Source organism: Pelodiscus sinensis, chromosome 8 (genome assembly GCF_049634645.1).
Source record: "Pelodiscus sinensis isolate JC-2024 chromosome 8, ASM4963464v1, whole genome shotgun sequence".
NCBI classification, from domain to species: domain Eukaryota; kingdom Metazoa; phylum Chordata; order Testudines; family Trionychidae; genus Pelodiscus; species Pelodiscus sinensis.
The window spans coordinates 10,483,413-10,505,469 of record NC_134718.1 but is presented as its reverse complement, the minus strand read 5'-3'; the positions used below and the strand labels follow the sequence as shown (position 1 = coordinate 10,505,469).

The 22,057-nt window shown below is 46.6% G+C and overlaps 1 long non-coding RNA gene across 2 annotated transcripts; it reads left to right on the top strand.

The window, feature by feature from the left end:
* Positions 1 to 2,004: 2,004 nt before the first annotated feature.
* Positions 2,005 to 7,424, top strand: LOC142830481 (uncharacterized). 2 transcript variants are annotated; one of them, XR_012905767.1, is made up of 4 exons: positions 2,005 to 2,113; positions 2,589 to 2,739; positions 3,347 to 3,502; positions 3,878 to 7,424. It is a non-coding gene; the product is annotated as an uncharacterized LOC142830481 (long non-coding RNA). The 2 variants fall into 2 exon arrangements; XR_012905766.1 differs by having other exon boundaries at positions 3,347 to 3,537.
* The last annotated feature ends 14,633 nt before the right edge of the window (positions 7,425 to 22,057 follow it).

The window sequence follows — 22,057 nt, the reverse complement described above, 5'->3', positions numbered from 1 at the left end:
AGAGTTATAAATAGACCAGTACCCATGTTGAGAAACATTGACTTCTATTGTAATAAGTTCCTGTCATGGAAGCAAACTGAAAACTGGCATCTTCCTTTTTTCCCCGAGTACCCTGGGCTTAACCCTTTGTTCACGATGTCTCACTCTGAATGGTGTTGAAATATTCTTTCCTATATTGCTGCTTTGCATATAGACACATAAATGCATGTGGTTACAAGCGGTAAGCCTGCTCCAGGTGTGTGGTGGTAACTCGGGGTGGACCCTCTAGTTGTGTGACCAGTTGTATGACAGTGGCCCTGCTGAGCCAGATGCTGACGTGTGTTGCCTCCTCCCCTGTTCTAGCCTCTGCCTCAAGCACACCAGTACCTCTCTGGTTATGTGGCGGGAGAGAAGGGGAGAGAACTGCTACCCCAAACCCTCGGATATGCTTGGCTTTCCAGGTATTGAGGGGGGGAGGGGCAGGTTGGGCGATGGCTTGGCCGGCTCTGCATCTCTCTGCCCCCTTTGTGAAAGCAGGCATCATGGGATTTGCCTAAGGTCCTGACTTGTTAGGAATGGAACCCAGGAATCCCAATTCCTACTTCCCTGCTCTAGCTAACAGGTAAAGCTGCCTCTTGGAAGGCAGAAGCCCTAAAACAGCCACAAATGAAGGCCCCGGTCCCATCACAGGGTTTACCCCAGGAAGACCCTGGCAGCTCCAGTTGGCTGGCAGACTTTCTAATAAAGTGGTGCCAGGAAAGCCGGCTTTCCCCAGTGCTGTTTTTGTTTCACTCAGCTCGTCTGGTTTTCTTCAACCTTCTGCAAACCCTTTGATTTAAACCCATCTGATGTTTACTCTTTTGTGGCCCTAAAGGAAGCAATCCAACTGGGGCCCCTCAACAGCCATCACAGGCTCTGTCACGCTTTCACAGCCTGTCTCTCCCCCCCCCTTTCTTTTCTCCCTTCCCCCCCGTGCCGATTCTTGCACTGTGCCCACAAACACAGCTGCGTGATGAACTCAGCAGTGCAACACAATGCAGACCTGCAGGCCACTGATTAAAAAAAAAAACCCCAAAAGACAGCAGCACCAGCTTCAGGAAAACATGGACCATGGTCGTGAAACTGACTGAAAATATGTGCGTATGCCCATGAATATTTTATAACAATGCCACCAGCCTCCCATAATAAAACCTTCAGGGGATAGCCAAGTTAGTCTGTACAGAATAAGCTTATACAACAAATGGTCTGGTAGCACTTTATAGACTAACAAAACATGTAGATGACACCATCTGTATGTTTTGTTAGTCTACAAAGTGCTACCAGACCATTTGTTGTTTTTTAAGTTTATAATAAAACCTGTGAGTCAGCCCCCCAGGCTATCTGCAGAGAGGGGAAAGGAAGCCAAGAACAGCTAGAAATAGCACACCGGGTTGGAAGGGCTGCCGTGGTAAGAATCTGAAACGAAGAGAAGCCTTTTCCTCTCCCTGCTCCAGACGCACCTGCGAGCCATCCAGATGCAGCGTTCTCGTTTCACTGCTTTTGCTCCGCTGATGGGACGTGGCCAGCCTCACTGCACGTGGGGCTGGAGAAGTCACCGGATTAAGGCCCACTGTTTGCTTACTGTCTGCTCTTTATCCCAGCAAGGACGAACTAAGATGCTTGGGAAATAGAGTTCCCTCTCCATAGGCCTCCAACTTTTTCAAAGGCTCTGGAGCTGGCGTCGGGGTTCCATCCAGAGTCATCTATTCATCCAGAAGTGAGCTAAGCCAGGGAGGCGAATACTCCCCCCAGCCCTATCCTAACACCCCTGCAAGAACAACTAAGAAGCGTGTGGCTACAGTAGTTTGGTGGAGGGCAAATACACAGGGAACTAGGTAAATAGTTTTGGGTTCCCTGAGTGAACTGGCATAATCAAGGCAGGCAGGCACCTGGGGCCAATTAAGAGCTTGCCTGAAGCAGCAGGCTAATCAGGGCACCTGCAGCTCATTAAGGCCTGCTAGGGACTAGTCTAAAAGGCTTCCCCTCAGGAAAGGCAGGAGGAGGAGAAAAGCCCAAGGGCTGGGAGTAAGAGATGCGCTGCCGGAGGTCTGCAAGGAGGGAAGTGTGCTGAGCAGGAGTGGCTTGCTCAGAGAAGGTATTGGGGGGAGTGTTTGGGGAAGTGGCCCAGGGAAAGGCTGCAAGACTGGGAGTGGAGAAAACACTCCATGTTGCTGCTGCCTTAGGGGCTTTGGGCCAGAACCCAGAGCAGTGGGTGGGCCCAGGTTCTCCCCAACCCTCCCCACACCACCACAGAGTCTGCCCCAGAGTGGGGAGACCAGGACTACAAAGGGTGAGGGTGGCTCAGTAGGCTGTAACTTTTTCCTCTAGTGAAGGGCCAGAGGCTATGGGGAGGGTGACACCAAGCCTCCGAGCCATACAATATCCACCCTCAGAACACAACCAGAGCTTTGCCACACCTCACTTCATCTACTGAAATGTAGCCACCTTCTGGTGGACTGCAACAGCTCCTTGGTGCTGCACAGCAACCATGCCCATTTATGTGAACACAGACAAAGCAGAGAGAGATTCGACAGCCCAAACATGATACAGGGTCTAAATCTTCGTTTCAGAGCAAGATGGCATGCTGGAGCCCAGGAAAAAATGTTTCCCTTTTGGCGAGGCTATATCATCCCTATCCTTTCTGGAATGACTGTCTTCATCTGAAACTGCTTCTTCCTGGAGATGGCCTTGAGGAATCATTGCTGGGCTCCAATAAGGCAGGTCATTCCTGTGATCCTTCACAACAGCTTGATAGAATAGTAGTAAAAAATATTGTATTGGTTGCAAGTGGAATGTAGCGAGGCCACTCTAGGGCAGGAAGCCTTCAGTATTTCTCAATGGGCACCATGCAGATTCTCATGGAGGACTGAAAGAATTAACTCCTTGCTGTATTTATGGTTTCATGCATCGGTTTGATGTTGAAGTGAACGGGAAGGTATTTCCAGCTACCACAACTAACAGGCCAGACTCTCCGCTCAGCCACACTTTGTGGAGCCTTACACCAACAGAGTTACGCTAGGGGAACAGAACCAACTCAGGCCCAAGGGGGTCAACCTAAAAGTGATTGAGTAGCGTACATTACACAGCACCTTACAACTCAGGGAAAGGTAGAAGGTTGGTGTTCACCAAGAACAGACCCCTTTCCCCCTCAGATAAAGAGGCAGGGGCTGTTTTATTTTACATTTTGCAGCACCACCTTTTTGGGTGAAGTCTCCAGCAGGCTCAGGCTGTGCTGCTTACTCCTTCTGTGGCTGCCATCAGCAGCCCCATCAGGACTTAGGAAGGGAAAACCATATCTTGATTGCATTGCCTGTGTTTCTGCAGGCAGGTGACAAGGGAAAGTGCTGCCTGATTCCTGCTCCTCCCTCCTTTCCTGTGGACTATCACGCTCCCCAAAGGGTCTTCTACCTGTCCTGTAACATGGCTGACCTAACATCCAGCTGGAGAAACTTCAGAGGGCTGTGCCCAACTTGCTAAATGGCAGGTGCCTAGAAAAATGGCCCAAATCTCCCTGTTTCTGTGAGTGTTGGTAACAGGGCTGGGCAAACTGGGCCAATGCCCAGGGTGCCATAGATCATGAGGGGCAATAGGGCATGGGTGTTGCTGGGTGAAGAGGGTGGAGGATACAGGGTAGAGCTGGGATGTGGGGGGCACGGTGCAGAGGTGAGGGGTAAAGGGGGCCCAATGTAAGGGTTAGTAGTAAAGGGATTACAAGTTGGGGGTGCAGGGATTGGGGAGCCCCTGGGTGCCAGGGGAAATGGGTGGCACTAGGCCCACAGAGGCCAAGAACACCAAAACACAAGTTTCCCAGGGCTGCCATGTTGCCTAATGCCAGCCCTGATGGTAATCCCTTTTTTAGGTCAGGACAAAAAAGGCCGTTGCCATCATCAGTACCCAGTGACACCTGGACAAAAGCTCCCTGTTTTCCAAGGTCAAAAAATTTAGATCTGCAATCAAGAGCTCTGTTATCACAACTGATGACGCTTGCCCATCAATTAGTAAAGGGTTAGGTGCTGCAGTCCTTGGGCAGATGCTTGCTTTTAATTAAAGGACATATGTGTGGTAGGAGGACCCCATGGAAGCAGCTCCCGATTTTTCATCTGTAACTCAATTTCTTAATGCTTTCTCTTTCCACATGAACAGCAGCTCGTTAATTTTCCACCCAAATGGGGCGTGTGCATATCCCAAATGCATTTAACAATGCTCTGCTGCATTTGTAGTTAATTAACATCATTATGGACTCACCATGCCAGAGCTCAACATTCGGCAGCCCTCACTGGCTTATCTTGTTCGCATGTCACTATTTAGGTGTTGCTACATATTTTTCCTCTTCTAACTTAGATTTCTTAATGCTTGCCTCTCCTATTTTATGAGGCTTAACCTGCCTCATAGCAGGCAATGTGATGTCTGTAAGACTGATATCCCCTGCCTACAAATATTCCCCATTTTCATCGACAAGCTGCTGTGGATTTCTCTTGCTTCGCAGAACAGCATCTGCACCCTCTCCACTTGTGTTTTGTCACTGTCCAGATGATTTTTCATTTGCTGTGGCATGTGCTTACTGTAGCGGAAACATCATTTCTTGACACGCGGCTCTTATGAGGTTTGTCAATGAGGCATTTGTGCGCAGAGACTCCATTGCATCATGCTCGGTTTGCACTCATGGGCTGCCTTTCAGCTGCCTCCTTGTAAGATATGTAAAACTAGGCTCCGACGAGAGCAGCTCAGAACAGCTCCTGCTGGGTTGGGCAGAGAGAAACTCCCTGGGAAAGCAGCTGCCTTTTTATCTTAATTTTATAAGCTTAAAAAAAACCACACCACCCACACCAATAACTCTCTCTTGAGACTTGTATGGAAAAGCACACCTCCAGCCCCACTGGTTTACGGTGAAGACGATGACAGCTATGCACCCTCCTGCTTCAGGACATACGCTCCCACCAGCTGCACTCACCCAGGACATGTCCTTCCCCTTAGCTATGCAATGGTCCAGGTGCCTTCAGGGAAGGGAGTTTTCACTTTGCTCAGAAGAATTTGGCCTGGGGTTCACTGCCAGAGAGCAGGATACCAGATTGCATGGACCAATGGAGTACAGGGCGTCCCCGCTGTACGTCACCCCGGTATACATCGGCACTACCACACAACAGCACTGGGCCCCGGCCTGCACAGCTGCGTGGAGCATGCAGCGTGGAACTCTGGCAGCAAATAAAAGGACTCTGGCTGCCAGAAGTCCTGTGCCCCTTTGAACTGCTGGTCCCCGGAGCAACTACCCCCTTTGCTTGCCTCTGTTGTCAGGCCTGGTCACATCAGACAGATGATGGTCTCTCTTCTTGCAGAGCATATCAGGTTCAAGCTCTTTGGACAAGAAGACAACAAGGGACAATAGCAGCCTCTGTGCATGCAATATGGAGGTTACTAGGAAAATGTCCTATGTGTTTTTAGCTGGGGCCTCCTGCAATGAGATTCCCGAGTTGACTGAACTGGAACATATTCATTACAAAGAGCTGGGGCAATCTAATAATCTACCACAGACCCCAATGCAGCCTGTATGAAAATGTGACCACCTAGTAACACATCTGGAAAGCAATAGATGGTACCAATGGAAGTTTTGGCAGGTGGATGGTAAGCCTCACAAACACCTTTTGGGTATACAGCCATACAAGCCATGGAGCGGATCAGAACCCAGACTCACAATTTTATAGGTGCAGTCCAAGAAGGAAAAGGAGACCCATGACCGATGGGAACAGTTTGAAAAGCACATGGAGATATTTTCCAAGGCAAGCTGCAACTGAAACAGGCCCCACAATGGAACCTGTTTGCTAACCACGAAGGAAAATTCCAGTGGCACTACATAATCCAATAAGCAAGGAGCTCTCAAGTTTGCACCTGTCAGGATGAATACAGTTGAGATAAGCTGTATGGTGGTACTTAAGAAACCACCAGACAAATCACATATTGACATACATCCTAGGCACTGAAAAGAAACCACCATCCACAATTGATGTCTTGCCAAAACTTGCCAAAGCCAGTGTTGTTACAGTTTGTAATGTGAGAAATAAGTTTTGCCCATAAACGTGAATAAGCAACCTTTGCGACGCTATTTGGTCACTACAGATGGCTGTGCCTGTCGATGGGCATAAGCCCAGCACCTGAGGTGTTCCAGCAGTCAACCAAGTGCAGGAAGGGGGTGAAAAAAATGGCACAGAACCTCATTATTCACTTCACTATGATGTACAGAAGCTGAATGAGACTGTGACAGAAAATTACAATCTACCGAGATGCAGAGACAAGGACATAAAACTCGGGGGAAAAGAAGGGAGTGGAACAGCAGGAACTGAGCTCACAAAGCAGAATGTTGAGTGTGACGGGACAGGTCTCTGACAGCAAGCCTTTAACGCACTGAACCAAACGATAGTTGATGTCCTTGTCGTGAAGCACTATGAGCCACAAGAGTCGCTACCGCTCCAGTGCGATGGGCTGGAGGAAGAATTGGGTGTTGCTCTTTGGTGGAAGCTGCCGGTTGTGGTTGTCTAGCAGTACGAAAGGCATGTATTGTATCTCAGACCCATTCAGGAAGAGTCCTCAGTTCAAATGCACTGAAGTTATGGCAACATGGGTTGAGCTTGCTTGCATGCTTGGGCAGCCATGGGATTTGATAGGTGCCCTATGTCACATGCCTGGATAGCCGCCACCTCCCAACTTCAACAAGACCAACGGTGCTGGACCGGATCAGGCTGGCTTTCTAGCTTCAGAAGACAAGCCCGATGGGGCACGTGCTGTGTAATTGGTAGTGGCAGAGGGGAGAGAAGATGTGAATGTGTTCTCCTTGGATATCCAAATTCATATTCCAAACCTCCCTGTGAACCAGCAGGAGTTAATCTGCCTCCAACCCTCCCTTTCCAAATTGAATCCTGCATGCATTTGCCCAGCTCTGTGTGCTACTCGTACTTTGTACGCATATAAGTACTGATGAGAATGACACATGCATATAATGGGGAAAATAATCCCCACGTTGCTTAATTGCTATACATAGGATTTATAGTCACAATAAAATAATTGCCTGCCTGGTTGATGTCAGCAGCCATGTGGGTTTGATGATTACCTCAACCTTTTATCCTATTTAAACATAACAATCTTTGTATATAGTATGTGGCCATTAAAAAGCAAGCACTGGTAAAAGCTGCGAACATCTTAGCTAATGACAACAGCTTTTCCTAGGCACCTTGAGCTCGTTGAGATGACTTGTTCTAGCTGTCTTGGCACCAGGAGCACATACCTTATTAACGAGGCTGAATACGAATAATGAGTCCTTGTGATGTTCCCGTTTTATGGCTTTGCTGAGTGTTCTCCCCCCTCCCCCTTTGGTTAATGTTACCTCTTGACATTTAGATAATGGCATCATTATAAGGGATGGCCCACGTGCAATGGGAGGGTGTGCAATGAAAGGACCACACAGGCTTATCCTTTTGTCGTTTCCCAATTACCTCTAAAAAGGATCGGCACACAGTCCTCTGTGTTAGCCCAGACAATAGAAGAAGCAGAGAGGCAGGCAAATGCAGGGTTTTGATGTGTAGCACTGGAATCTAGAATAGGGAAAATGGCTTCCTTTGTTTGAGGAGAGGGGCTTGACATAACTGGCATCTTGGCAGGACACTAAAAGCTAAAGAGTGCTCGTGTCCTCCAATTGTAGGAATATGAAAGTCAGATGGTGTGTTCATAAAGAGAAGGGAAAGAGTGAGGACAGACCCGTGTTTTATAAATAAATGAAGCCATGGATACCAATGACAATTATTTCAGGGGAAAGATAAACAAAGGGGGTTTTTTGGTCACGGCCCTAGGTTTTGCTAAGCAATAAGCGAAGTAAGATACGCACGGCATCAAGCAGAAATTGGTGACCTACATTGCATTAATGGGAGTGGAAGAATTTCACAAGTGGGTCAGTCAGTGACATTTAGATTTCTAGGGGATGCAAAAGGCCTTTTGCATTTGGGGGACAAATAAAGGTGCTTTTCCATTTTGGGGAGGGTAGGAGGGAAAAAAGGGCTCAGACAGGACTGGTTTTGGCTGAGGGGATGGGAGTTTCCACGCTCATAGTAACTCATTCTGTGTGTGTGTGTGTGTGTGCGCAGACATGGTAACAGGGTTGTGGTGTCTAAGAATGCTCAACTCTATGCATATAAACCTTCATGTTCCGTGCCATACATGCTGGAATGTTATAGGTGAGAGAAAAACTGGCTTATGGTAGGTTATTCCTTAACTTCCCACTAGTGGGACTGCATGTACCTTCATTTAAAGCAACTAGTATGGGGTGGGGGCGCACAGGGCAGGGTGTGTGGAGTGCAGGAGTCAGTATAGGGTATGGGGGGTGCAGGAGTCAGGGCAGGGGGTTGGGATGCAGGTTAGGGCAGGGTGTGGGGGTGTAGGAGTGAGGGCAAGGGCTTGGGAGGTGAGGAGGCTCAGCGCAGCGGGTTGGGGGATGGGTTCAGGGCAGCCCGAAGGCCTGCCAGCTGGCTGACGTCTGGGAGGCTGCAGTGGTGCTGGCTGCACTACCTGGCTCTGGCAGGCATCTGGTGTCGAAGGGGGTGGTGGTGGCGGGACTGTGCTGCCCAGCCCAGGCTGGTGGCTGTTTCCCAGGGGAGCCGGCAGCTGCTCCAAGGGCCAGCAGGCACTGTGCTGCCTGGTTGGCACCTGCTCCACGGTGGGGAGGGGCCTTGGTTGGTGGGGCTGCTGGCTGGTACACTGGGGCCAACAGCTTGGGGGTGGTGGGCTGGTTTGGGCTCCAACTTTAGGATGGGGGACCACTTACTTGGGGCCAATGGCTGGCAGCATTCAAAACCCGGCCTGCAGCTGGCCATGCTGTTACACATGTGGCCATCCCCTGTGGTCACTCTACAATATAACTGTCCCGTGCACTTGCTGCCCCCTTGTGGTCATTCTGGAGCATAACTGTCCTGCCATCAGACCCCTCCTTTTCCTTGTTATGAAAAGCAATTGCAGTCTAAGCACATCCCATTGCCCTGACATGACCGACCCCTGACTATGCTTTGTCATAAGAGGAAGCTGCCTACCAAATAGCTCTTAGCGTATAGGAGGAAATTTTTAAACAAATGGACTCAGACAGATACAAACAGTTTCTAACATATATAGTAAGATATTGCAACGTGGTATTTTCCTTAACTGTGGTGACTGGACCAGCATGTGAGCACAGCCAACCAGGATGTGCCTTAGTATCTGTCTATACATAATTTTGCTCAGAAATAAGAAAAGGTGTGGATGAAACCTAGTGCACTCCAGTGCAAGTCTGTGTATGGCCACTGGTATTTGGAACAAAAGTAGTGACACTGATTTATTTTTTTTGTTGGCATTAGCTAAAGATAAGGTTACTACTTTTATTCCAACATAAGTCATGTCACATCAGTTTCATACCACTTCATTATTTTGGTGTCCATCTTTGTATAGGTTATCTTTTAGAAAAGGAGAGAAAACACAACTGAAGTCGTAGCATTTATAATGAAGATGCAGTCCGGTGTAGCTTGCTAGCTATGTGTATCAGTGAGGAATCATGCACTTTAAGAGTCTGGGCACTAGCTAACAGCTGTTGATGTAGTAATGGAAAATACTATGGGTTCCCGAGATTACAGGGCTATAATTCAGCCTGCAATCAAAGTAAGCAGAAACACTGGCTAAAACAGGCCAGATCCTGTTGCCATTGAAGTCAATGGGGATTTCTCTATTAGCTACAACTGTAGTAATTTTGGGCCTCTAATACTTTCTGTGATCATTGTCACAACAGTATTTTTGTTTAAAGTTAAACGCTCATAACCGAATATCTCCTGGAGGAAATGTTCGTATATTTCTTCATCCTGTTAGAATATTATCTAGTGAGCTAGAAATTCCTAATGGCAGATGAGCTATAAATGTATCTTAATTGTATTTAGGATATAAAACAATTACTGTTGATTATATTCAATGAGCTTTTTGTTTTGCACATCTGTAAAAGCACCAACCAAAGTTGTCAGTGCTTTGCAAACTCCTATTAACATGTCCCACTGCTCCTTGATGTACGGTATTAGACCTCAGTTGGGAGTATTATGTCCAGTTCTGGGCACCACATTTCGGGAAAGATGTGGAGAAATTGGAGCAACAAAAATGGTTAAAGATCTAGAAAATTTGACCTACGAGGGAAGACTCAAAGAACTGGGTTTGTTTAGCTTGGAAAAGAGAAAACTGAGCAGGGACATAGCAGTAGCTTTCAAATACCTAAAAGGGTGTCTCAGGGAGGAGGGAGGTAAATTGTTCTCTTTAGCCTCTGAGGATAGAACAAGAAGCAATGGGATTAAATTGAAGCAAGGGAGGTTTAGGTTGGACATTAGGAAAAAACTTCCTGTCAGGGTGATTAAACACTGGAATAAATTGCCTAGGGAGGTTGTAGAATCTCCATCACTGGACTGGAGATATTTAAGAGCAGGTTAGACACCTGTCAGGGATGATCTAGATGGTGTTTGATCCTGCCATGATGGCAAGTGTTATGCTTAAACAAAGCACACGAGATCTTTTATAGGGGAAAAGGCAGTATGCCGCATTTATTGAGAATACAACAGTTGCATATGCTTTTCAGTCATTCACACACAAACACTGGACACACACACAGTCCCGCCAGACGATGTTAAAGTTACCAGTCCAGAGTATCAATCTAGTGGCCAGCCAGATCAATCACGGAGGGAGAGCAGGGCCTTTTGTCAGTTGCGATCCAATGCTCTTCTGGAGTTGGTGGCAAAACGAACCCAAAGTTCCATAGCAAGGCACCCTGCTTTTATAATCCTTTTCTCTGTTGAAGTCTGTGGATTTCTCTGTGTCTGTCTGTGACCTGTTGATGTTAACATCTCCAAGAGGCTCATCCTATCCTGGATTGTTAATCAGTTGCTTTTAGGGATGCCTTCACCTTTAGAGCCATCCATCTGCCAATCTGATCAATTCTTGACTGTGGGTATGCACTGATGGTTTCTCTGACCCCAATATGTCTTTTTTGCAGTCTGTCTTTTACAGTTTGCCTTCACCCTGCATTCTCACCCTTCTCTCTTGACCATGTGGCTCTAACGATGACCTTCTTATCTCATTCATACAAACAGCCTTTCACAGAGATACAAACAGCAAAGTTTTATATTGAACAAAAGCAAACAGCAAAACAGCATTGTAAATTGCCTTCCTAATTTTTGTAAGTAAAACAATTCACACTGAAGGCTCGGGCCTTCAACACTCTTCTAATCTCATTGACATAGACACAATATGAGATCCAGTCTCTTTACTTACTAAACTTTATATATATATCATCTTACTAAAGGGCTTAGTTTAATAAAATATTAAATGTGATAATGTTACCTTACATTGCTACATTATTAATCCTAAAATACAAATATAAAAAGAATAAAACTTTCAATTCCAACACAAGGAACTGGACTTGATGACCTCTCCAGATCCCTTCCAGTTCTAGTATTCTGTGTAAAACTAAGTATTGTTAACAAAGACTGTTTCACACCCTGCATCCACTGAGGTCAATGACAAAACCCTCATTTGACTTTACTGGTGCAGGATGCGACCCCATTGCTTAAGCAGAGCTAACAGCAGTAATTAAGGCTTTCTACTGTTTTGGATGGTATTTGGAATCACCTGTAATTTTCTGAAGGAACTTTACCGCAAATCCAAGGGGCTAAGTGTTGGGTGAGGGAGGTCCATGTGTGAGTGACAGAAAGGGAGAGTGAGAAACAGTTCAGGGGGAAGGCAACGAGGCAGCTCCAGAGAGCAAAGCACTTACATGACCTGAAAAAAAGTGAAGGGGAGCATTTTGGGGCAGTGTGCTGGCTGGAAAGAGGCACGAAACAGCAAGTAAAGAAACTGTCTCCTGCTGTTGGATTTATATTGTGGTCAGTGAAGCAGGACCATGTGTAAACCAACAGGATTGCCTCGAAGCAATATCTGACTGACTTATTCATTTCTGATGGAAACCAACAAGCCTGGCTAACCACTTGGGTCCCAGGAGGTGGTGCTATTTAAGCCTAAGTCTGCACTAAGAGCTAGGGGTGGAATGCCACCACTTCAGTATGGCTACTCACGCCCTCTCTCATCAAGACAATGTGAACAGAAATGGCCGTGTAGCCATGGCATGTACCGCTGACAGCGGCAGCGGAGGCCTGACTGAGCCATGCAGAGTATGTACAGAGAAGGGGATTCAGATGGGTTTCTACTTGGTACAGCTCAGCCATGCTCCCACAGCTGTTGTCCATGCTACCACAGCCACACTGCTATTTACACTCCTGCTAGCTCGGAAAGCAGCGGGCTACAGCCTTAGCTTGTCGCATTGGTGTAGCTGCAAGCTGAATTGACAGCACCACCTCCTATTCAAGTTGCCGGTTGTATGACTCTGTTTGCAGTTGCTTAGAACTTTGTTGTACTTTAAGTGGTCATGCTGAAATGTCTCATGCCCAGTGTCTGCTGCAGGACCACCTGGGTCTGTATGGAGGATTTCTGGTGACCTATCTGAGGAGCTCTGGCATCCCCAGCCTCTGGAGCAATGTTGTAAAATTTGATACAGGCTTCTTATAAGGGGTTCAAGAGTTTCCATCAGACCTCAGTATGGATCCATGGAAAGTGTCCACCCTTGAGGACTGGGAGTTGGCTCCACGAAACTGCTGATGCCTTTGATCTATGGTCCCCAACATGGTGCCCGCAGGCGCCATGGCGCCCGCGGGGGCATTTGTGTGCGCCCGCCAAGTGCTCGGGGCTGGCCTGGCCCCGGGCACATGGCGCATGCATAGTGCCGGAGCCGGCCCCGGGAGCGCTGCGGATTGGCCGCCCGCACTCTGGGCGTGCGGCGCTTGGCGGGGGGGGAGAGTGCTGGCTCTGGGCGTGCGGCGCTTGGCGGGGGGGGGCGCCGGCCCCGGGCGCGCAGCCCTTGGAGGGGGCGCCGGCCCCGGGCATGCGGCTATGGGGGGGGGCTGTTCCCAGGCGCGCAAGTGTCCCCTCCCCCTGGCACCTGGCGGGCGAACGGCCACGCCCCCTGGTGCCCGGCAACCTCAAATGGTTGGGGACCACTGCCTTAGATAGACCCTGCCTCATCACCCAGCAAATTAACCTGGTCATGTTCCACCTCCAGCTACTCACCCCGCAAAACGAGTGCACCTTGTGTTCTGTGTTGACCTAGGAAAAAACACCCCTCTCCCTTCCAGCTTTGCACTGGGACAAACACAGTCCCCTTCTCCTCTAATCCTGGTGCAAGCAGAGGCAGGACACCTTGTGAATTAAATCCTTGATTCCATGCTTCTCTGAGGGAAGTGCCTGCACCTTGTCAATTTAAGAAGATCATGGCCCAGAGCAGCCCTGCTGGGAGCCAGGAAGCAACATGTATGCCTGCAGCCTGCTCTGCAAGTGTCCCCAGTCCCACCCCAACAAGCCCACTCCATGGATGCCTGGGAGGCACCCTCGGAGGTGGGGGGTGAAGTGAGGCAAACCCACAGCCAAACCAGTGCTGCTTGCTCTGCTCCCCGAGACCGGAGTCTGCTACCTCGGGGGTGGGCACACCCTCTTGTTCCTCAGCATGGACTCCATGGTCGTAGCAAAGGCTGGATACACGCTGGCAGACGTGCTCCATCCTGACCAGACCTACACCATCCTGGGCCAAAGCATCTTTTGGGACAAAGAGAGACTCCGTCATGGTGCAGGTAGTCTGGCAGGGATCAGTTTGGTGCACAACAATGTTCCCCCTCAGCTTTTCCATCCGTGGGTGGATTTTTTTCCTCTGTCTGAGCAGGGGGCCAACAGCCACGCCAGGCCCTTGGGCAAAGGGGGAGCAGCTCCATGCTCCTGAAAGGGGAGACTTCAGTGCTACTGGGAGTGCACCACACTGCCCCCCTCCCCCGCCGTCCCCTGCAGGCCTGCCTTACTGCTGGGGGGAATTGAAACAGCGTGAAATGCACAAGCCCCGCTGCCTTTTTAAACCAATAGGTCCTGGAATCCAAAGAGTGAGGCTTGTGGCACTCAGACCACAGGGAAGATTCCTCAAGGGCAGTGCCACCGAAGGCGAATGCAAGAGATCTGTTCATGCAATGTGAGCACGGCATGGTAACTTCACATGTTCATTCTAGTGGACTGGCAGCTTATCATTGACCAAACCACAGTACGTCACATAGTTGCCTTCAGGAGCAAGTGGCACTGGACACATGCACCAATTCTTGGACAAACGTTACTTCGTTCACTAAACCAGTGTGGCCACATTAACCTCCAATCAACAAAACAAAACTCTTATTGTACCTAGGACTATGGCGATAACATTAATACATATGATGAAACAAGTAGTTTGACACAGTGGCTATGTCTACACTGGAAGCTTCTTGCACAAGAACTGTTTCGCGGAACAGTTCTTGAGCAAAACGTCTTCCATAAGAGCACATCTACACGGCCATGTGCTTTTGTGCAAGAACTTCCATGACAGTGTGGATGCTCTCTTGCTCCAGAAAGCCATTTTAGCTATAGGGGTTTCTTGCACAAGAAATTCATGTTGCCTGTCTACATTGCCGCCTTGCGCAAGAGCTCTTATTCCTGGTGGGGAGAGGCATAACTCTTCCGGAAGAAGACCTGTTTTCTGACGCTAGACTGTAAATTTCCTTGTGTAAGAGCTCACGTGCAGTGTAGACACCTAGCAAGTTCTTGCGCAAGAAGCCGCCAGTGTAGACGTAGCCAGTGATTTTCTGACTCTGCTCTCAGCTTTAGAGTCATGGACTTTCAAGCCACAGTGGATCCCCAGATCATCATAGGCCACCAAACCCACCCACACCAAACCCAACAGCTAAATTGTCCCAGGCCACAGATGCCTAGTTTCTTTCCTGTGGCACATAACCGTAGAGTGGGGGACTGAGGATGCACCAAGGGCAGTGAATTACATGAGGTTTACTAAATAATCCTGGCAAGGTGACCCACGCTTCATATTGCAGAGAAAAGTGAAAACCTCTCAAGGTCACTGCTGAACTGACTTTGAGGAAAATTCCTTCCAGGTCCGCCTATGGCAATCGGTTATGAGTATTTATATCCTATGTTAAACTGTGATTTATCAAAGGGTCATCAAAAAATGGGGGAAAAAAAATCTAAATTGATCACTAGAAAGGCTCGACAGACAGCCTGAGATGCAAGGGTTTCATAACCAGTTCTTTATAACAGCTGTTTCTTCTTCTTCTTCCAGGCTCTCCGTTGATGCTTATTTCATATCCTTAATATGAAACAAGAGCTGGTGTCAGATCCCTGCAGCTGTCTTGAAGCTGCACGAGACAGGCATGGTCTCTGTGTCCCATGATAGCTAAGAGTTAGGAAAATGATTTTGCAGTGAAGAAAGTTATGGCTAGTAGGTTTTTTTTTTTTTATAAAGAGAAATTCCTCCATGTAGCGCACCAGCTTTTGTTCGCAAAGCAAAGGAGGCAGACACGAGTAATATTCCCACTCATTTTTTTTCAATCTGCATGTGGAATAAATTTTGTGATGTGCACCAAGACATGTTCAGATGCGCACCACCAATAGAAACGCATGCGACCAGCTGTGGGACTCTGTAGGAGTTCCGGTAATCAGCTGGGCGGCACCTGAACCTCTCCTGGGTGGTCGCCCTAGTGCTCAGCTTATAGAAGACACTGGACACAAGTGTATCTCTCACATCTAAACGGTCTAGGGCATAGCAGTGTAATAGGTTCACAGCAGCTCTGCTTCCCATGCTCACCCTCCCTGTAGCTACCTGAACCAGAGATTTCATACTTTTCAGTCACAGTCAGGATTAAGGCTAAAAATACAGCAAGGCTTCTAACCACAAGGCTCAAAGGGAAAGAAAAGGGACTGAAGCAGATGAGGAAGACTTTCATTTTAAAATGTCTTCTGTGCTTATTATTATGCTGCCTTTTCAGATCTCAGGGTCAAGCAACCTTTATGTAGACATGATCTCTCTCTCTGTGTGACCGTGTAAATGACAAAGCTAGGCAGCCTTTGGGAAGGATCTTTTGAAAACACATTACTATAGGACGGGGTAGTCAATTATTTGTTGTCAAGGTCTCGATTTCTTGATCAAGGTATAGTCAGGGTCCTGACGTCAGAGAAAATAATAGAAAAATAAGAGTGATAAGTAATTAAAAAGCTCTGGGGTCCGTGCCGATGTGTCCAGCAATCTGGATTTGGTCCATGGGCTGCTTATTGACTGTCCCTGCTCTAGGTCATAGGTGCGTTTGACTTTTCTCATTGGACGGCAGCTCCAATAGGGCTGTGTGTAAGTGGAGTTGGAGGGGGAAAATTCCATGCCTGCCCACAGGGGCACCATTTTATATGGGAAGGCAACTTTACTTAGGCAATTAAAAACTCTGTTTGTGCAGGTGATAATTTAGAAATATATGACAGGAGCACTGTATCTAATTCCTATATCAAGACAGAAAATTAAATAAAGATTAGACTACTCTAATGTTAACCTGTTTTGACATATTGTGGCAAATGATTTAAAGGACAGTGATTAGGTTTAAAATTGTAATGTATATTCTTACTAACACATGCTTACTAAAGTCAGATGGGACCATTCTTGTGATCATCTACTCTGATCTCCTACACACTGCAGGCCACAGAATCTCAGCCATCTACCCCTGCCATAGACCCCTAACTTCTGGCTGATTTTCTAAAATCCCAAATCATTGTTTAAGGACTTCATGCTACAGAGGATTCTCCATTTACACTAGTTTTAACCTGAAAGCCGTGCCCCTTGCTGTAGAATAGGCTGAAAAGCCACCGGCATGGTCTCTGCCAACCTGACTCAGGGAAATTCCTGCCTGACCCCCACAATTCAGTTAGACCTTGATCATATGGGTAAGACTCACCAGGCAGATGTGGAAAAGAATTCTCTGTGGTCACTCACAGCCTTCCCCGTCTAGTATCCAGTCTCCAGGTGCTGGGGTGGAGGGTTTGCTACAGGCAGTTGCCAAGGGGTCACAAGCCAGTGTAGGCAGACCTGTCGTACCATTTCCTCCATAAACTTAGCAAGCTCAATCTTGAAACCAACAAGGATTTTTGTCCCCTCCCCTGCTCCCCTTGGGAAGTGGCTCCAGACCATCACTCCTATGGTAGTTTGAAAACCTTAGCCTAATTGCAACTAAACTTGCAATTCTCCATGCAAGTTTCTACACTTGTTGATGGCAAGTTCATATGCATCTGTTCTGGGATCCACAGCGATGCTGACCTTAAATAACTCCTTTCTCTCCTTGGCATTTCTCTCTCTGGTATGTTCACACAGAGCCATCATATCTGCCCTCTGTCGTCTTCAACTGGCTAGCCTAAACAAGCCAAGCTCTTTGAGTCTCTTCTCATAAAATAGGTCCCTCCCCCCATCCTTGATATCATTCTAGTAGCCTTTGTCTGCACCCGTTCCAGTTTGAATTCATCTTTCTTAAACTTGGCAGACCAGACCTGTACACAATGCTATAAATGAAGTCTCATCAATGCCTTGTAGAATGGCACTTACCCTTTCCTGACTCTGCTGGAAATACCTCACCTGATGCATCTTTGATCACATTAACATTTTTCACAGATGCATCACGCTGAGCTCCTAGTTCTTCTTTGATCAGTAATGACACTGAGCTCTTTCTCCTCCACTGTCACTTCCAACTAAGTACTGTATAGCAAAAATTCTTGGTGTTGGTCCCTCAACGCTAGACCTTGCACTTCGCACCATGAAATAGCATCCCATTTCTATTACTCCAGTTTGAAAGGCCATCCAGGACTTCTTGTATGATAGTTTGGTCCTCCTCGGTATTGGGTAGCCTCCCAACTTTGTGTGCTTTGCAAAGTTTATTGGCACATGCCAACTTTTTGTGCTAAGGCCATTAATAAAAATGTTTAATAAGCGTGGCCTCCTTTCTAATCCCGGAGGAACTCCACTAGTAACCTCCCTCTAGCCTGATAGTTTACTAAGTCTTGGCTTGACAAAGCCCTGGCTGGGTTGATTTAGTTGGGATTGGTCCTGCTTTGAGCAGGGGGCTGGACTTGATGACCTCCTGAGGTCTCTTCCAGCCCTAGGATTCTCAGATCTGTTGTAGTGTTCCCTGTAACTTGTCCCTTATTTTCCTTTCAGTTCTCATATTAATTCCCATCTTCTCCTACTTAACTGTTTCTCACATGGAACTGCATCAGATGTCGTACTGACATCCGGGTACATTAGGGCTACTACATTTCTTTTGTCTAAAGAATCAGTTATCTCAAAGGATATGAGTATAGATTGGACTTTCCTGGTCCGGCACTCTCAAAACCTGACTGATGTTGCTGGACCAGAGAGTCCCAGTTTATAGGGGTGCAACCTGTAACTTTTTGTTTCCACCTCTTGACTATAATTGGAAGGACAGTAGAAAAGCTTACAATTACTTCCTATCTGTTAGGCCACTTGGCGGTTCACCAAGCTTGGAAAAGATCATTTAACTTTAGGAAACATCCTAATAGCCCTTTCTTATCTTAATCACCTGTTAATCACTCTGTTTATAAACAAATTTCTGACTCCCTGCCTCAGGCTTTGTTTACACTGGCAATTGAGCAATAAAGCTTTTGTGGTTCACAGGTGCTTCCCCTCCTTCCCCCCAAGGACAAAAGCTTTGCCTTCCTAGCAACAAAGGAAATAGGCTTGTAGGGTGTAGAAGTGTTTTGTTTTTGTTTTTTGTCTGCAAAAGTTACACTGACTGCCTTTAAAGGCCGGAAAGTCGCAGAGAGTTAGCTGTGTTTAGTCTGCATCTGCAAAAACAATGAGGAGTTCTGTGGCACCTTAGAGATTAACAGATTTATGAGGTCTTAACCTTGTTGGTAAAATCCACTTCATCAGATGAATTGGAATGGAAATTACAGAGCCAGGGATGTGGGTGTGTATCTATATATAGTACAACAAAAAGGAGAAAATTACTTATCAAGTATAATACCAGTGTTAATGAGGCCAATTAAGTCAGGATGGATGTGGCTCTCACTCACAGCAGTTGATGGGGAGGTGTGAATACCAAGAGAGGGGAAATTGTCTTTATAGTGGGATAACCAATTTAAATCTTTATTTATTCCTAATTTGACTGTATTGAATTTGCAAATGAATTGCAGTTTAGCTGGTTCCCTTCCTAATTGGGTTTTGTAGGGTTTTTTGGTCCAAGGATGGCTAAAATCTATTATTGAATGTCCCTCCTCGGCTCCCATCCCCATTCCCAGGGATGTCCTTATTCCCCCTTTTATAGATTTTTCACCATATTGGTTCTTTTCCAGTCTTTTGGCATATCTCCCTCAACTTCCAAGGCTTTTCGAAGATAATCACAATGGCTGAGAGCCCCCTCCGGCAGTGTGAATATTTTAGGATGTATTTCAGCAGCAGATTAAAACCATGACTTTTTTGTCCTCTTCAGTGGACATGGAGAATAATTGTTCCTTGTCCTCTAACAGCCCTTACCATACTTGAAGACTCATAAAATCCTCCCTTGGTTTCCTTTTTTCTAAACTAAACCTACCTATGTTTGTTAACCTGTCCTCATAGTCAGGTTTTCTGTCCTTTTTCCTTTTTGCCATTTTTTTCTGAACTCGCTTCAATTTGTCCACATCCTTCTTAAAGTGTAGAGCCCAAAACTAAATATAACATTCCCAATGAGGTCTCAACAGCGTCTAGGAGAGCCAACAATTACCTCCTGTGTCTTACATATGATACACCTATTAATTCATCCCAGAATATTAACCTTTAATGCAACTGTAGGCAGTCTCTACTAGAGGGGCCTCTGAACTGATTGGTAATCTTCCTGAGTTCTGCAGTCCGGCCTTGGAGACTACAAGTTCCATGATGCCTTGGGGAATAGAGGGACTTCCACTTCCAGGGATGCATGTGGTGGGGCCCCTTCTTCCAGATGAGCTGAGATGCTGGTCAAGGGTGGTGGGTATTACTTCAAATGCCAGCAATGCCCCAGTGGAATATACATTGGACAAACTGGACAGTCCCTACAGGAAAGAATTAATGGACACAAATCAGATATCCATAAAGGGAACATACAGAAACCTGTTGGTGATCTCTTTAACTAACTTGGACACATATTAAGGGATCTCCAAGTTGCTGTTTTGTTACAGACCAACTCCCCAAGCCAAATACACAGAGAAGGGTTGGAACTACAATTCATTCACAAGTTTAATTCTCATGCTAATGGTTTAAATCGAGATACTGGATGGCTGGGACATTATCAACCTACCAAACAATGAAGGTGCCAATGGTTTTTTATGTGTATGTAGAATCTGGTTTTAGTTCTCTTCCTCTCTAATTGCTAACTAATGGTTCTTATCTGCCTCTTTTAACAATCTAATTTGTAGGTGCTAATATACTATCTGTTGTTTTCCAGTTACACACGTTCTCGGCTTTCACTTTGATACTTATCTATCCTCTGCCTCTTTCTGTCCCCCCCCCCACATTTTTTCCTTCTCTCCCCGCCCCTTCTTCCCTTATTTATTTTGGTTCTGAAGTTCCAACACTCCGGTCATCTGAAGAAGTGGGCTGTGCCCATGAAAGCTCATACCACCATCTGCATGTTTTGTTAGTCTTTAAAGTGCTACCAGATGATTGGTTGTGTTCTAAGCGTTTCCTGTTACAGACTACTTGGCTATCCCTCTGAAGCTTCAGAGGGTCGTGCAGCTTGGAATGATCCGGAGTAAGAATTGCTCTGTCCCTTGTTGCTTTGACTGGACTGTTTCGCTGGACCAATGGAGTGCTGTCCCCAGCCTCAAGCTCCTCAAACGCGCCAGCCCATGCAAACACGTACCAAAACTCTGAAATTCTGAGGCGTGCACACTCAGAGGAGGGGTAACTGGTGACAGCGTAACTGCAACTTGACTGAGTTTCATTTTCTTCTGCAAACTCCATTTATTAATTGATGTATTGAAGTCCTCATGACATTTAATTAAAAAAAATCCCAGGATATAACAGATTGAGATTAAGTTGTTAAGGTGCATTAATTCAAAGCATAAACTTGTTGAATATTGTTTAATAGGTATTTTGAGTTAGACCCATTGCATCAATTAGCTCAGGTTTATTCCTGGAGGCTGTCAAGGTGTACCAGTACGTGTGTATAGGGCTGACCCTGGTGCAGACACCACCAAGACGAATTTCCTTTACAAGTAAAAAGACTCCAGCGGGAGAGTGAATATCCAGCATCACTACTGGGATACTCAGAATCTCCCTTACTATTGACATCGGGGCCGAGCATACAGGTGAGTGTTGCCTGCTCTCGGGTAATCCAAGAAGGAAAATGGGAGTTACACAAATGCATCAATTTATGATCAATTCTGGATACTTTTCTGTAGTATCGTTGCCTAGCCAAAGCCAGCCTTTGATTTTTTTCTTCCCTTCTATTCAAGACTCTGCACTTGCCTTCATTGAATATCATATTATTGATTTCAGACCTATTCTCTAGTTTATCAAGGTCCTTTTGAGTTCCAATTCTATCCTCCAAAGGGCTTGCAAGTCCCCCCCAGTGCAATATCATCTGTCAATTTTATTATTCTCCACTCCTGCATTCTGCTACAAAGACCTTTTACATCTGCACTTGAAAGGGAATCCTCTGAACTGTCATTCATGTTAAAATTCGACACTCTCCGAGAAGGAATGAACAAACACTCGAACTATCTTACCCATTACCAAGATAGCTTCCCCAATTATCACCTCTAATACCATTAGCTCACAAACATCCCACTCTCCCCACCTCTAATATCAATTCACAGACACTTACCTTCCTTCCTTCCCCCTCCCCTGCATCCCCCTCCTGTTCTGAAATGTGATTTGTCCTTTTCATATGTGTTCATTTTTTTAATTGTATCCTTTGGTATATATGGTTGTGACTATTTTCTTCCACTATTTGATCTGAGGAAGTGGGTCTGGCCCACGAAAGCTCATCATCTAATAAACCATCTTGTTAGTCTTTAAAGTGCTACATTGTCCTGCATTTTGCTTCAGCTACCCCAGACTAACACTGCTACATTTCTATCA